This window comes from Zonotrichia albicollis, chromosome 16 (assembly GCF_047830755.1).
Source record: "Zonotrichia albicollis isolate bZonAlb1 chromosome 16, bZonAlb1.hap1, whole genome shotgun sequence".
NCBI classification, from domain to species: domain Eukaryota; kingdom Metazoa; phylum Chordata; class Aves; order Passeriformes; family Passerellidae; genus Zonotrichia; species Zonotrichia albicollis.
This window is the reverse complement of record NC_133834.1, coordinates 3,162,662-3,178,216: the sequence shown is the minus strand read 5'-3', so window position 1 is coordinate 3,178,216 and position 15,555 is coordinate 3,162,662. Positions and strand designations below refer to the sequence as shown.

The 15,555-nt window shown below is 43.9% G+C and overlaps 1 long non-coding RNA gene across 1 annotated transcript; it reads right to left on the bottom strand.

The window, feature by feature from the left end:
• Positions 1 to 217: 217 nt before the first annotated feature.
• LOC141731039 (uncharacterized) lies at positions 218 to 15,552 on the bottom strand. The gene is made up of 3 exons (XR_012582942.1): positions 15,497 to 15,552; positions 10,623 to 10,684; positions 218 to 852 (listed from the first exon to the last, which is right to left on the bottom strand). It is a non-coding gene; the product is annotated as an uncharacterized LOC141731039 (long non-coding RNA).
• Positions 15,553 to 15,555: the final 3 nt, after the last annotated feature.

Below are 15,555 nucleotides of genomic sequence, written 5' to 3'. Positions count from 1 at the left end.
CAAAGGCAATGTGTACAATCATTAATACATACTGCAAGCTTTGCTAATTCAAATTCTCCACAGGGAATACAAGATCCTTGTGCTTCAGAGCAAGGCTGCTGGGACACTTAAGTGACAGAAGAAAAATTAAGTGTTTTAGTTATTCAGAGCTGCAAACAGGCTCAGCTTCCCAGGCTGCTTGAGCCTTTCTGTGCAGATCTGTTAATGATGGGGTAAGAGGAGCTTCCACAAAGGGAAAAGGGACTTAAGTGCCTTGCCGGTCCTATCAAGGAGACAGGACACTAAATCTCAGCTGTTCACTACAAGCAGAAAATATAATTTGGCTTAATTCATTTGCTGTAATGTCCTACCTTTGCCACCCACAACAGGCAGCTTGTGCAGCTTTGACTTTTTGATAAGACTGAGTTGGCATAAAAGATTAATACAGCCCTTTAAACCTACCCTGTTAAAATGGAGTCTGGATCCCATCTCTCTTTAAACCCTTAAATAACAGAACCAGCTGAGATCTAGTATTTATTTTTCCCCAGGCAGATGCTGATGTTTTTTCTACAGCAGATTCTGATTTCTTTATGAGCTTGTGAAACCCCTGGGCCTGGAAACATTTGCCTTTTTGTTTCCAGTGACTGAACAGTTCAGCCAGCTCTGAATCCAGCTTGTCTTGTGTATTATCCACTCACTGGAAACTCCACTGTGAAGCCTGGGGAACTGTGTGCTCACTGCAGATCTCCTGCCATGCTGCTCTGACCAGGAGGAAGGTGATGTGTTCCTGGATCCTCCTCAGGAAATCAGCAAAGATGTCTGGTAGACTTTTCCATGGACTCTACTGCCCTCCAAGGCACTGTCCCTCTCACTCTGAAAGGAAAGGTGGTAAATCAAACAAGAAATGAGGCCACAGTTCACAGGATATGCAGTGTTACCATTCTGAATTCAAATATTTATTTCATCCAAGAATTTCAGTGTTCAAATATTTAACTAAACACTCAGCATTTCAACAAAAACATGACACAAAGACCTAGATTGCAGCTATTTCTATGAACAAGCCTCTATTTCCCTCAAGTAAGCTTGATTATATTCCTGAAGGCCAAATTCCAAAATCATACAGGAAGCCAACCATGCTGCAGATAACATCAGCTGTCTGCTGAGACACCTGGCCAGACATTCCTGCTTTCTTGGCTCAGTATTCTCAGCCATAGATCTCTCCCAAGGAATAAAATCCAGTTGAGCTGACAAACATAAAGAGAAGGGAGTGAAGAAATTAAGATTCTTGTTCATATTCCCACAAATTTCTCTCACATCTCCTGCTCACAGACACTGCTGTGCCCCTGTGTGTACTCCAGTCACTCCAGACAGTGAAGAGCTGGAAGAAGACCTGGAAGCTGAGGCTGTATTTGAATAGAATGCTCTGAACATGTTCTAATGACTAATACAGATTGATAGCATCAATAATAAGGAACATTTCCATTTTAATTTGCTTTAGAAATGTGAGCTGATTAATTCTCATCCATATCAGGAGGTAGGTCCATGTTGTCAGACATGAGGGAAAACAGGTAGAGGAGCTTGTCCAGTGGCACAGAAAGCAGCAAGGTCAGTTCAAGCAGGGCCACAGGAAGAACAGTTGCCATGGCGGGGATAGCAGAGCTCATGGAGATGCCCCAGAGTGGAAGAACAGCTGGAGATGGACAAACAGCTCATGAAGGCAGAAATTAGTGAGCTCAGTGTAAGCATGGAATGGAATGGATTTCTCTGCAGAAATCCAGGGGGAGAGACCAGCAGGGAATTCCTCACCAAATCAATGCAGCCACAGGTGCAGCCATGAGTGGAAAGCAGAATCCAGCTCTCCAGTGGGAGCTGCTGATGCCAGGAAGCAGCTGTTGGCAGCTGATGCTGAGCACTGTGAGCACTGCCCATCCTGGCTGATGGAGCGGGCATCCCCCTCACAAAGGTCAGGGCACTCTGCACTCCCCCGGGCTGCTGCAGTCATCCCAGTGCAGCTACCAACTGGAATAAAGTGAGTTTGCCAGGCAGGGAGGGAGGGAGGATATCTTGGCCCTTGAAGCCTTACTCAGCATCAGATGACTGACCTCTCTCTTCCAGCTGAACTCCCATGCTCATGTGCACTGGCTGGAAGATAACCTGGCTGAGGCCAGTGCCCAGCTGGCTGTGGTGGGGGAGAGCCAAGCTGAAAATAAAGCCATCAGGCTCCAAGGTAAATTCTTGACAGCTTTGTGCAATGTTACCTCCCTCAGGTCCTTCTCTTCCCCTATATTCCATCCAGCTCTGGCAGCCCTGCCCTGTCTCCTCTCACAGATCTGCCCAATCCTTCTCTCTCACTCCAGTCACATTGAATTAGTTCCTCTCCTTTTTTATACAGTTGTTGCACAGCCAAAACCAGCCAGCTGAGTTGGGAGCTCCAGGAAGCTCAGAGCAGGCTTACCCAGACTGTCTATAAAGCTTTCTCTCCCCTTGCATGCAGATGGCCTGAGGAGACAGCTGGGTGAGGAGCCCAAGGTGCTGGGGAGCACCAGCTGCCTGCAGAGGCTGCTGCTGTCCTGGGTCATCGCTGCCTGCTCCCCTGAACGTTGTCCACTTCAAAGTAACAAATGTGTTGTGTTAGCCCTCACAAAGGAGAACTTCCTCACCCAAGGTAATGTCTGGGCTTGTCACCAGCTGGTATTGGAGGGGATGTGGGGCTCATGAGCCTTGTATTTATATGGAAATGAGATATGGAGTCTCCCGTGGGCTGGCAGCAGAGCAGAACACAGAGAGCCTCCTGATTATCAGTCCACTGTCCATTCAGTGGATTGTGCAGCAGTTTATTTGCAGAGATCACAAAACCCTGGCTCAAAATATATCAACATTTCATCTCCCTGTCTGACACCTGTGTGTTGGAAATGTCTGCTTATCTCCAAAGAGTAATTCTAGTGCTGCACCTGTATATCACCAGTCTGGCAAGGATTCTGTGCTCAGAACAATCACCAAATGGGTTTACTGTCATCATTCTTTGAAACACTGAAAGCAAACAGTGATGGTGACATGCCAAGTTCTGTTTTCAGTTGTATGAGCTCAATTCAATTCACTCCAATACAGCAAAATATAGGTAAGGGAAAAAAAAAAAAAAACACAAAAAACCTTGGCTCCTGAACAGGAAGATATTTTGAAGGCTGAGATGTTTCTAGATAGTCCAGGACTGAGAGGTTCAAGTGGAATTTGTTCTACCTTGAGTCCTGCATGGCTGCAGTGGGAGCCCAGACAACACCAAGCAGGATTTGGACCTGATGAAAGAGCAGCTGGAGGAAGAGGAGAAAAACAAAGCTGAACCACAGTTCAGCTCTCTAAACTCAGCACTGAAGTCACAGTCTGGAGGGCCAAATGGAGGACTGATGCCATTGATAGAAGTAAAAGCTGGAGGAAACTAAGTGAGCACTCAGCTTTCAGGGAGTCTGGGGCTTAGGGCAGTTCCATTATTTAGCTTGGCTGCTGAGTCACAGCTCATGGATGTGATATCTTGGGATGTAATTTGGTAAGAGAGAGAAAGCAAAGGGCCCCAGCCAAGAGAAGGAAAATAATACTTGCAATAACAGAGACTATTGAGACCTAACTTTGGTACACTGACAATAGAAAACAAACCTTTCTGATTAAGGCTTGAATTTGGGTAGCCTTTTTAAATTTCAACAGGACTACTCTTCCATTAGCCTTACAAAAGCCACTATAATTTCCTACGGATAAAGCAAGCACCAAAGTTTTTACAATCTGTTTTCTGGGACTGCTGCCAAGTTGCCATCTTTTCCTTGGTGAAAACAGTGATGGTGTTCAGTAGGTGAGGGCTGCTGATTCCCCCACTCTTCAAATCAAATATCACCAGGATATTTCTGCCATCTTTCCTTCAGGAAAAAGTTGGCTGTGAGGCTCCAAAAGCAGAGGAGACAGTGGGATCAATCCAAGCCTGGGCTGCCAACATGGAGAAAACTAAGCAGAGGCTTCAGAATGAAGTGGAGGGACTCACTGTTGACTTGAGAAGGCCAGAAATCCAGGAGTGTTCTCAGCCTGATCACCAAGATCTAAGACCTGGTACAGGAGGCTCTGGGACATTTCTGTTAACTCAGGTCGGCTTTGATCCATTTCCTTATTTCTTAAGGTCTCTCCATAAATACCAAGCTATCTGTATGGCCATGAGAAACAAGACAAGGGCTTCTCACATCAAGAGAAAACCCAGATGAGAGCCACAGCTAATTCCTGGGAGCACACAGCATGCTTCTCATAAGCTCATTAGCTGACTTCCAGAAACAAGAGTACAGCTAAAGCAAAAGCCCTCCTTTACTGCAAGGCAAAGTATTCATCTTCCTTTAAAGGATAATGATATCCTGCTTTGAACTTTTCAGTGTTGCAGTACTGGTGGGTTGGCCACTGGTTATTAACTACCAAACTCAAAGCAGACCTAAACAACACAGTTTAAACACCAGCTCCTTCATTAAATTAGTATTTCTACTCTTGCTCATGTTAGTGTAAGAGCATGAATAGTAGTGCAACTGTAGGATATTTGAATAAAAATGTTACTTAAAATAGGCACAAAGGCTGCTCCAAATCCACTGAAGTCCTTGGGTACCTGCCAATGCCTGCAGTTGGCTTTAAAACAGATCCCAAGAGCCGAAAATCCCACATACAGCATTGCATTACTGGGCTGAAAAAATCTGTTTCCCCATCCCTTTCTGTAATGAAGCAGTTCTTTATTCTATGGTTCCTGTGGTGTGCTTGTCACCATGGTATCTGAACACATGTGTGGATCATAAGGATATGTAGAATATTTGTGATTAAAAGCTCCTAGGAAAGAAAAATGTACCTTTATTCTTTCCCTTCATGACAAGCAGTTAAACAGTCTAAAATAGTCTTGAATAACATCTTGTTTGTAACTGAATCTGCTTTAATATAGAAAAAGTCACACTGATCAACCCAGGCAATTACCAGCAGCACATCTGCACAAGGAACATCTGAAGTGGAAAACATTTGCTCCACAGCAGCATCATTATAACCACAGGAGCAAGGATGACTATCACACTGATGGGAACTGGGTGATCTTGTTAAATTCCTAATGGTGAGGAAAGACAGCCTCATAAACATTTTAATCATCCATTCAGAGTGACCAAGAGAAATGCTGCCAGCCTTTAGAATGGCTGCCAATTTAACTGTGACTGGCTGGCAGGACATACAGAGAAGTGAAGTGTGAAGAAAACTTGTGTCCAGTGAATGCTTGGCTGTATTTTTCCAGGCCAATGCTGCTTGTGCTGCTCTGGACAAGAGGCACAGAGCCTTTGGTAAGATGCTAAAGGAATGGCAAAACAAGGGCAAAGAGCTACAGGTTGAAGTAAATTCACAGAAGGAATGTGCACAACTGAAAATGTGCAGAGCTTGAGGCTGCCTATGAAGAATCCTTGGAGCACCTGGAATCTATGAAGAAAGAGAACAAGGCCCTTAAGGTTCAGTACTGGTTTGATGCATAAAAAGTGTGCACATCATAAGCCCCTTGATTTCTACTGAATGATCTGTTGGGGTGTCTTCCAGCACCAATTCCACTTTCCTTATTCCTAGCAGTGCTTTCAGTTTCTGAGGACATTAATTTGGTGCCATAAAAGAGAGGCTGCAGTGCCAGTTCTGGCTACCAGCATCCTCTAATTCTGAGCAATTCACTTGGGGGGGCCGTCAGCAACAGCCAGCTTTACCCTGGGACGATTATATTCCCTTTAACCTCCATGGGGAGGATTCAGCATCTCCAGCAATCAGCTCAGAGCAAGTCAGTCAGACTCTCTGAATCCCCCTCTTTGCATCCCTTCTCCCTGCTGGCTGTTCAGTGACACCTTCCCCCTTCCCCAGCCCTCCACCTTTTTTTTTTACTGTTCTGTAAATTACAAAAATTGATCTCTTTCAGGACTCTGGAAGCTTACACTGTAAACATTTAGAAGATGCTACAGTCTCTTGTCCTTGTGGCCAAGAGAAACCAGTGATGGACACCCTGGCACACACCCAGAGTTTCCTGGGCTCTCCCCCAGCCTCCATCAGCTGGCAGGGAGCCCCTCTCTGCTGCAGGGAGATGATGTGCTGTCCTGTGCCCATTTTGTGAAAGCAACCATCTGAGAGGGGGAAAGGGGAAGGCTGGATAAAAACTGGGAAAAAAAAAATCTCCTTATTAGTGTGCTTCATTCTTCCACCTCTGTGAACACATGCAGCTAGCAGGGCTCATTCAGAAATCCAGGATAATATCTAGCAGTGAAAGAAAAGGGCAGCTGACAAAAAGTGACTGAAACCATTTCATGCTATTTCCAGTCAAAGGATCTGTCTGGTGCACTCAGGAGAGTTCATGGTCCTGAAATAAACCTATCACATGAAATATCTGTTTTCTTCCCTAGAGGAAATTAAGGATCTAATCAATCAGCTGAGGAAGGGAGGGAAGAACACTCAGGATTTGCAAACAGTGAAGCTGGAGATTGAGAAGGACAAACTGCAGGTGGCACTGGAGGAAGCAGAGACTTCCTTGGAGGTATCAATGCTGCAGATGTGAGAGACTCCTGCCAGCCTGCTGCCCACACACCACCAGATGGATTTTCCATTTAAAACAGAATAGATTTTGTATGTATAATCACGGAGACCATAATTACATTATGTACATAATAAGGTTGCAGCATGGAGATTTTAAGTTAGACATTAGGAAAGTTTGATAATCATTAAGGGGAATTACTGCTTGGACCAGATTGTCTGGAGGTTATGGTCTCTGTTACTGGAAGTTAAATGCAGTCTGGTCTCACATCAAGTGGGACTGGTTTGGCAGGAGCTGATCCATATTTTAGACTGTACATTCTTAGGATGACCTCTTGAAATCTCTCCAGCCCTGTTTTAAAAGGAGGTATTTGTGAATGGCTTGGTACAAAGTCCTGGTATCTCAGTTTTAACAGATTTGAAAAGTCACTATATTTTTATTACTTGGTGGGCAATAATTTGATACAAGGGCTGGATCAGACTCAAGATAACAGACTGCTGTACCATATGCTTCACTGGAGTCCACAGAAACACTCACCAGCATGCAATTGAGTCTCTGCAGGCGAGTCTGGAGACTGAAGTGAAGGGGCGTGCTGAAGAGCTCTGCCTGGAAATGATGGCCACTGACCTGCCCAGAATGGAAATGCAGCTGGATTGTGCCAGCAGGAACAGCAGTGAGCTTGTCCAGACCTGACCAAACTGCAACAGCATGGCCAGGTAAACTGGATGGAAAATAACTCCAGGTCTATTTTATACTTAAGTAACAAAGCAGTAGATTATGAGCTCTTGTTTAGACAGAAATCTTGAACACACTGGGAATTTATATTCAAAATCCCTCGTTCTCCCACTCACACCAATTTCAATCTGCAGTAGTTTCAACAAATCTTATACAAGACAAGCATTACTAGCAGCTTTTGTCAAACTGAAAACCCAAGAACTATTTATATGTAATTAAACCAAAAATGTTCTGTGTTTAAGAGAAGTTGAGATTGCTGTTTGAATAGGATAGCCAAGAAATGGACTGGAAACTAACAGAGATGTAAAACTAGAGAGCTTCCTTCAGCTCTTCATTGCTAAAATAAAACAAAGTGAGCAAATTAGTAAAAAACTGTCTCTTTGTTGGAATGAAGTTATACAACTGCTGCCAAAAATCCAATTCTAGTAACTTAAAGACTTACAACAAAGATTCTATCTCCCCATACACATCTATATGTACACACACACTCAAACCTAACTTGTGCTCAGTTACATCAGCCTCAATCAGAAACAATTCTCTTAAAGTCAGTGTGGCTACAATGAGAAGCAAACATGATGCTGAGAGAGCTGGGGTTTTCTTGGGATTTGGTTTTAAGTTTTGGGTTTTTTAAAATAAAATCTGGCATCACCTTAAAGAACGGCTTTGCAGAGAGACCTCCAACAACTTTCAGCATCCTCTCCCTTCATTATTTACATTAATCTTTCATCTGCTCTCAGGACCTTTGGGTCCAAAGGGAGGAGGATGCTCACCAGCATGAGGAGCTGCAGGAGCTGTAAGTGCTGCCTCTGCCCACCTCAGAGAGAAGTGGAAGATGTGCAGGCTGACCTGAGCACTCTGAAAAATTCCAGGAGCAGGCAGAGGTCATGGAGAAAGTGTGATGAGCTCAGTGTCCATGCACAGAGAAAATATAACTACTTATGCAACAGCTACCTCATCAGAGAGCTCGTGTGTGTGTGCTTTAACATCAAATCTTAACTCTGGGTAAAGAATCCAGGATTAGACAAAAAATGGATAAATATCAGTGGTCTATAAGGCAGGTCTGATAATTCTACGGAATATGAAGAGCTCAGTTTTTAAAAATACTATACTCATAACAGGATTTTCACAAAAGCACCATCTTGGCCCAGCTTTACTCCTAGCAAGGCTTATGAAGAGACTTTAAACAAATTTGGTGGAACAATTAAGACACTGCTGAGGGAAAAACCAGCCTAAAAGGGACAGCATAAGATTCTGCCTCCATTGAAACCAGAGTTTTACAGTTGTTTCCATGGTGCTCAGATTTCTTCCACGGACTGTAGCCCCCAGTGAAATCCATTGTAGTGAAATTTGAAGCCTCCTTGCATTACAGACTGCAGAATGAAATAACATACCTGCCACTTCAGTTTGTGCATAGATTTATGAAGCCACTTTAACATTCCCCATTAGAGTCTGCAGTGCTTTTCCATCAAGACCACCCATGATAACATTTCCAAGGAGGAGAATGTAACTTCTGGAAAGGACTGATAATCCAAGAAGCACTTCTCAGCTGCAATTATGGCACAATGGTTATAAAAACTGAGTCATAAATGTGGCTTTTATTCGAATAGGATAAAAAATACAACCAATACATTCCCCTCCAATTGACTGATAATAAAAGGATGCATTTTAAGCAGGTGAGCTGCTATCTCCATACTAAATTGGGGTTTTAAAACTTATTTGTTATATAAAACCCACATAGCACTGAACTTGTGCAGCATTCTGGAACACTGTGGCACATTTACATGATGTTGTTTTGCTGAAGAGCAGCCTTTGTTACCAGAATGCAATTTTTCTATTAAAGCCTTTGGAACTCTCCTTCCATAGTGTGTTTTTATTATTATTATTATTATTTTTACAGCAGCACCAATAACAGTCCTCCAATGATTCATATCAGTAAACAGTAAGCACTAAATGAGCTGTGGGGCTCATATTTTCCATGAGATAAAAAGACACATCCATATCATAAACTGTGGAGCAGAGACTGTGTTTGTTGAGAAAGCAATCAAATACAGCTTCAGTCAGGTCTAAAGCCAGCTGCTGCTACTGCAGCAGAGCTTTGAAATAAATAATATTGGTATATAAACTCCAATCCAGCAGAAATTCAGAAAAATGGATGCAGTCTTCAGGACTTGGTAAACAACAGGGTCTGTTTCTGCCTCAGAGGTGTATCATTGTGTCATTCATAAATCATCTCTGGCAGCTGAATGGAAGAGAGGAGCAGATAGGAAAGATGTTTTGAGTCTCTTCTTTCTGCCCTCTAAAATCAGTTTGTTTACTATTAAATGAAAGCCGGGGCCTGACCTTCAACACTTCACTAATGAGCACAAGGAAATCATCAGCGAGCACTGAGGAGGTGATGAGGGAGCAGAGGAAGCTGTGGCTGATCTAAGTCACCTCCCCACCTTTTGCCCTTTCTGGTGGTAGCTGGAAACTTTCAGGTATATATTCCATTATTTCTCTCCAGTGCTGATTTGAAAGCAATGTTAATAATAGATGTCAGCACTTGCACTGCTTTTTATGATCTTGAAAGGCAGGATGCATGTTAGCTCACTGATTGCAGCCTGGCAGAATTAATCCACAAAAGAAGAAATTCACTTTCACTCTGCCTCCCTGGTAATCTGCATCACAGATGGCACCCTGAGGAATTCCTCCATTTCCTCTTGATTTGTCCTTTCTTTCACTTATTACACAACTCCACTCCTCACACCTATCAGCCCTCCAACAAAGAGTGGGCTGGGTTCCCTCTCCAGCGAGTCAGTGGCATTTGGAATTGGCAGAGGAGAGCAGAGCTGCCAGCACTGAGCAGATTGCTCCTTTGGCACTGTGCTGACAACTGGCACTTCACAAATATCACAGCTAGCTGGGGATTTAATGCACAGCATTTCCTCCCAGACTGACACCGAGCCTTCTGCCACCTTTGTGCTTGCTGTGTGCTCAGACAATGTCTTCACCCTCCACCCACAGCACACACTCAGCCACCTTCTTTCCACTGGAGGGTGGAAATAAAAGCCTGAAGTGTCATTAGAATCAAAACTATTGGTTTAATAACAGGTGGGGATAACAACTTTGACTAGTCCAGTGGTTCAAGACAAGCACCCCACCACCTGGTTTATGGTCTGATCCAGAGTGGTCCAAAATGTCAGGGATTACTTCCAATGATTTCAGTGAATTCTGGATCCAGCTTTCAGAAGGCAGCCTGTGATACACAATAAAATTAAAGATATGGCAAAATTCCTCAGAAGGTAACACACAGATTTCAAATCTACATATCCTAGCTTTCCATGATCTGTATAAATAGCTGTGCTCCCAATCTGTTTCATACCTTCCTCACAGTCTTCCTGTGTGGCAAAAGATCTGTGTCAAGAGCAGGATCATTATGTGCACCTGGAAAAGATTAAGAACAACTATTAAATTGCAATAAAAAACCTGTAAGACAAGAAGGAATAGGCAGAACAGTTAGTCCTGAGAGGAGGGGAAAAAACCCCACCATTATGAAACCCCAGGGTAAAAAACACATGTATAAATATATTAGAAAGATTATTCCAACAGAGCAGCTATGAAACTCTTTCCTGCACCTAGCTTCCACATTCAGCACAAATACCTGAAAAGGAATATTTTCATTTAACAACCAATGTGTCCCAAAGGGAATGCACTAATTCAAGGAAATCCAGGCTAGGCAGAAAAGCTGCATGTGGGAACTCTGAACCCACTGGAGCACAAGGGAATTTCAGCACTTTGCACCCCGTGCAGAACTCATCCATCAGAATCTTTATGGTGCCTGAATGCAGCAGGAACAAGCCCCTGGTCTCAGCAGCTCATGTACACCCACAAAGGAGAATTTGGAAGGTGTGCTGTCATCAGCAGCATGACTTTTATCTTTCAACAAAACTCCAGAGCACAAGTAACTTCAAATTTTTGGGGTAGATACCATTATCCTGTTTCTGACCCTCAAAATGGCACATCCACTGTCCTTCTGCTCCTCTGCACATGAAGGAACTGGAAACAGCCAGTCAGCAACAGAAACACTGTGTGGAGACTGAAAATTCTGCACAAGAAAAAGAGGTCTCAGGCTTTCCTTCCTGGGGAGGTTATCCAAGGCCTCTGTCCTCTCCCTCTGTGCCAGTGGCTCAGCGAAGCTGGAGCTCCCGTGTCTGAATCCACCTGCCATGAATTTATTAGAGCAGAAAAGGGTGTGGGATGGAGTGAGGAAAGCATAGGTGTGTTCTCAACACCAGCTGACTCATGCAGTTCTGAGAAAGGGAACACAGATATTCCACAAGTCTCTTTAGGCACAGAGGTACCCCTGGAACAGCTAATGGATAGTACAGATGTTTTTACTAATGGTAAACCAGAGAGGGAAAAGGAGCAGCATCCTTCTACTCCCCAAATAGATGCACAGCAAGGGCTAAATATTTTCTTAAAAGAATAGAATAGAATAGAATAGAATACAGAAAAAGTGTGAAAGTATCTGCAGACAAAAGAATTATCTCTGTGTCAGACTCAAAACTTTGCAAATAATACATCCTTGTTATATCTGGAATGATGGAACACATTCAACACTGTGTGATGGATCTGTGCTAACAGAGATTAAAGATTGTTCAAGTCAAGGATGGGAGATGTGATCCAGGTCATCTCTTGCAAATAATTTCTCTCATCAATAGCCTTTATTCATAGTCTTAATGTTTATTGTATGGGGGAAAACTTGTATTTTTCACAGTGACATGGCAGAACATTGTATTCTGCTCAAACTCAAGATGTAAGGCATCACAACAGGCGGGCAGAGAGCACAGGAAGAGCAAATTCAAACAAGCTGAGAGGCAAAAACCAGTTCCTGTGGCAACGCACACCCAGAATGCACTTTTCATTCACCAGTTACCTGTTTGTGCATCTAACAGCCTGCTTCCAGAAAATCTTTTTGACTAGCTGCTACCCTGTAGCTAAATGAGGATGTCCCAGGTTAAATCTTTTTTTCATATATACCTTAAGGTCAGATTGCATCTAAACCCCTTTCACTAAAATCAGTTCAGCCTTGCTTGTGAGGCTGTAATCTCAAAAACATCAGCATCCTTCTGGATTAGCATAGAGCAATTGTTTCATCACTACAGCAGGAGCAGTGGTGGAAAATTCTTTGGGAAGCTTCATTGGAGACAGGGTCTTAGCTTTTAATGCTTAAAACCTCTGCCGAGCTCCTCATTTAGATGCCCTCCCTCCATCTGGTGAAAGTTATTTTGTAAACATAAAACCGTACTTAAAATGTAATTTTGTTGCAGTTATGTAACTCTGCTCGGCCTAGTTGCGTGCCTTTAATCCCTGCAGCTGGGGCAGGTTTATTGTAAAACCAATAAGGGCTGCACTGATTACACATCTTGCAGCCACAGGACCACTGACAGAGGCCATCCACCCTCACCTCCTTCCTGGACACAAGACCTTGTATTGCACTTTTGCCATCCTGACAAATATTTCAGATTCATTCTTAAAAACCTCTCAGAGCAGCCCTCCATCCTGTCAGATCAGTTCCTAACACAGGGCTTCACTACTTCAAAGCAGTCACTGGTAATTTTTACCCAGATCTGCCTCGTTGTTATCTCGGTTTATGACTTCTCGCCCTACCCTGTGGCCATAAGAGAACAAATTGCTCCTTTCCTCAGAGCAGCAGCCTTTCATCTCTTCCAAGACCATGCACATCTTCCCTCAGTTTTCCGTCCTCTCAACAGGCTCAGCTGTTGTCATGTTCAAAGGCCCTGATCATTATTGCCACTTTTTCCCCAAACCATCCTCATTTCTCTGGTGCACATGACTCTAATGCTCTTCTAATGCAGCTCAGCAGAGCAGGATCCCTTTGTGTGTGTCACTCAGATTTTCTTACCCTTACACTTACATAGTGTTGTGTGGTATTTACCTCATCTACAAAAAGATAATTTTTGTTCCTGTTCAGCTTTTGACCCTCAGCAGCCCCTCCACCCTCCCTGCAGCACAGCTGCCCTGTTCCCAGTGGTGTAAATCTGATGGGGTTGGAGTGAACAGCAAAGCACCTGCTGCTCAACCACATCCCGTTTTTACCACAGAGCTCCCATTTTGAACCCTGGTTCTGCCTCTGTGTTTATTCTGAAATTGATCTCGGTTTCAGATGCAGTAATTTCAATATTGCATCACAGATGAGTAATGCACAGGTAATTCCCTGTACAAGCACTGATATTAAGTACTTCTTCCCTCAACCAGTTTTGCAACTCCTTTAGAGCAGTATCATCTAGACTGGTTTCCCAGTTTATTATTAGAATATCCTGCAAGCCAGTGTCAGAAACTCTACTAAAAATCAAGATATATGACATACATTGCTTTGCCCTTATCTGCAATCCTTGTTATGCTGCCAGAAGAGGAAATTAGATTGGCTCAATTCATTCCTGACAAAGCCATACTGGCCAGCATTCACCTTCTTTTTTTCCTTTGAGATGCTTATAAATTGTTTATTTTCTCTCAGATTTGAAATTAAACTCACTACTCTATTGCTCCTCAGTATATCTGGGGCTCATTTATCTCTTGCCATTCTCCCAGACTTTTTTGTTCATTGTTGTTGTACTTGAGCTCACAAAATCTCACAAGTTTGAAGGAGAAAAACCATGAGACCCCAAAGAGGAGGCAATTCCTCAAGGGAATTAAGAGTAGGGCAATTTATTGCTCATGAACTTATTTTGATATTCCAACCCTCAATCATAGAATCATGCAATGGTTTTGGTTGGAAGGGACCTTAAAGATCATCCAGTTCAACCCCCCTTCCACTGTCCCAGGTTGCTCCAAGCCCCGTCCAACCTGGCCTTGGACACTTCCAGGGATCCAGGGGCAGCCACAGCTTCTCTGGGAATCTGTGCCAGGGCCTTCCCATCCTCATAGGGAAAAATTTCTCTCAATATCCCATCTAACCGTGCCCTCTCTCAGAAAAGACATTCTCTTTTCATGTCCCTCCATCCCTTGTCCAAAGTCCCTTTCCAGCTCTCTTGGAGCTCTTTTAGATCCTGGAAAGACAGAAAATCCCTGGATTTTCTCTTCTCCAGGCTGAACATCCCCAGCTCTCCCAGCCTGGCTCCAGAGCAGCCCTGTCCCCTGCAGTGACATCTTTCCCTGTAACAGGTGTAGGGGATACAGTATAAGGTGGTATAGAATGTAATCTTATCCCCCAAAGAGTTGCAGCTGAACCAATTACTAAAAATTAGGAGCAGGCCCAATGTTAACAGGCCACACCTGTAGCCAACAAGAACAGCGGTATAAAAGAGTGGATTGGTAGGCTCAGCAATCAGTTGGCTACTGCAAGGACCAGGAAGAGTCAGTGCATAGAGGAGCTGCCGTTGAGAAGATATGAAGCTCTGGCAATATGGAATCCTTGCACTATAATGATAAGAGAGCTCTTGATACATAAGATGACAATCAGGGACACTGTGGCCAGCAGGACAATGGCAGTGATCGTCCCCCTGTATGTGGCATTGGTGACGCCACACTTGGGGTGCTGAGTTCAGTTTTGGTCTCTCATTTCAAAAAAGGCATTGAGGTGCTAGAGTGTGTCCAGAGGAGGGCAAAAGGCTCATGAAAGGTCTAGAAAACCTTATAAACCATGGCTGAGGAAATGGGTTTGGTTGGTCTCACTGAGACTCAATGTGGGTTTATTTGTTCTCATATTTGTGCCTTTTGTCTCCATTATACCAGAATAGATTCTCTGGGATGTATCCTGTGGGATGGGTTATGAGTGTTGCTGTTTGGGACTCAATCTCATGTATGTGTCCAGCACCTCTTGTATTTTGGGAATCATCTACTGGGAACAATTAATAACCACACCTTTATTATTTTTCTCCTCAGAGAAACAACAGGGCAGGGGAAAAGACCTTCTTTTCTCCCCCATTTTCTTTACTTGTAGTAGATCTGAAAGGAGCGTGTACTGAGGCGGGATCCAGCCTCTTCTACCGTGCCTGCAGTGAGAGGACTGAAGGAAATGGCCTTAAGTTGAGTCACTGGAGAACGAGGTTAGACGTTATAATTTATTTTTTTCACTGTTTGGGTGGTCAGGCATTGGAACACCGCCCCCAGCTAAGCGGCGGACTCACCACCCCTGGAGGCGTTTAAGAGTCGCTTGCCCGATGCGGTTTAGGGCACACAGTGGCGGGGGTGCATTGCCAGCCGGGCTTTATGACCTTAAATTTCTCTCCTTACCTTGTCAATTCCTCAGCTGCGGCCGCCCCGCCCTGAGGGGCCGCGCAGGCGCCGCTCCG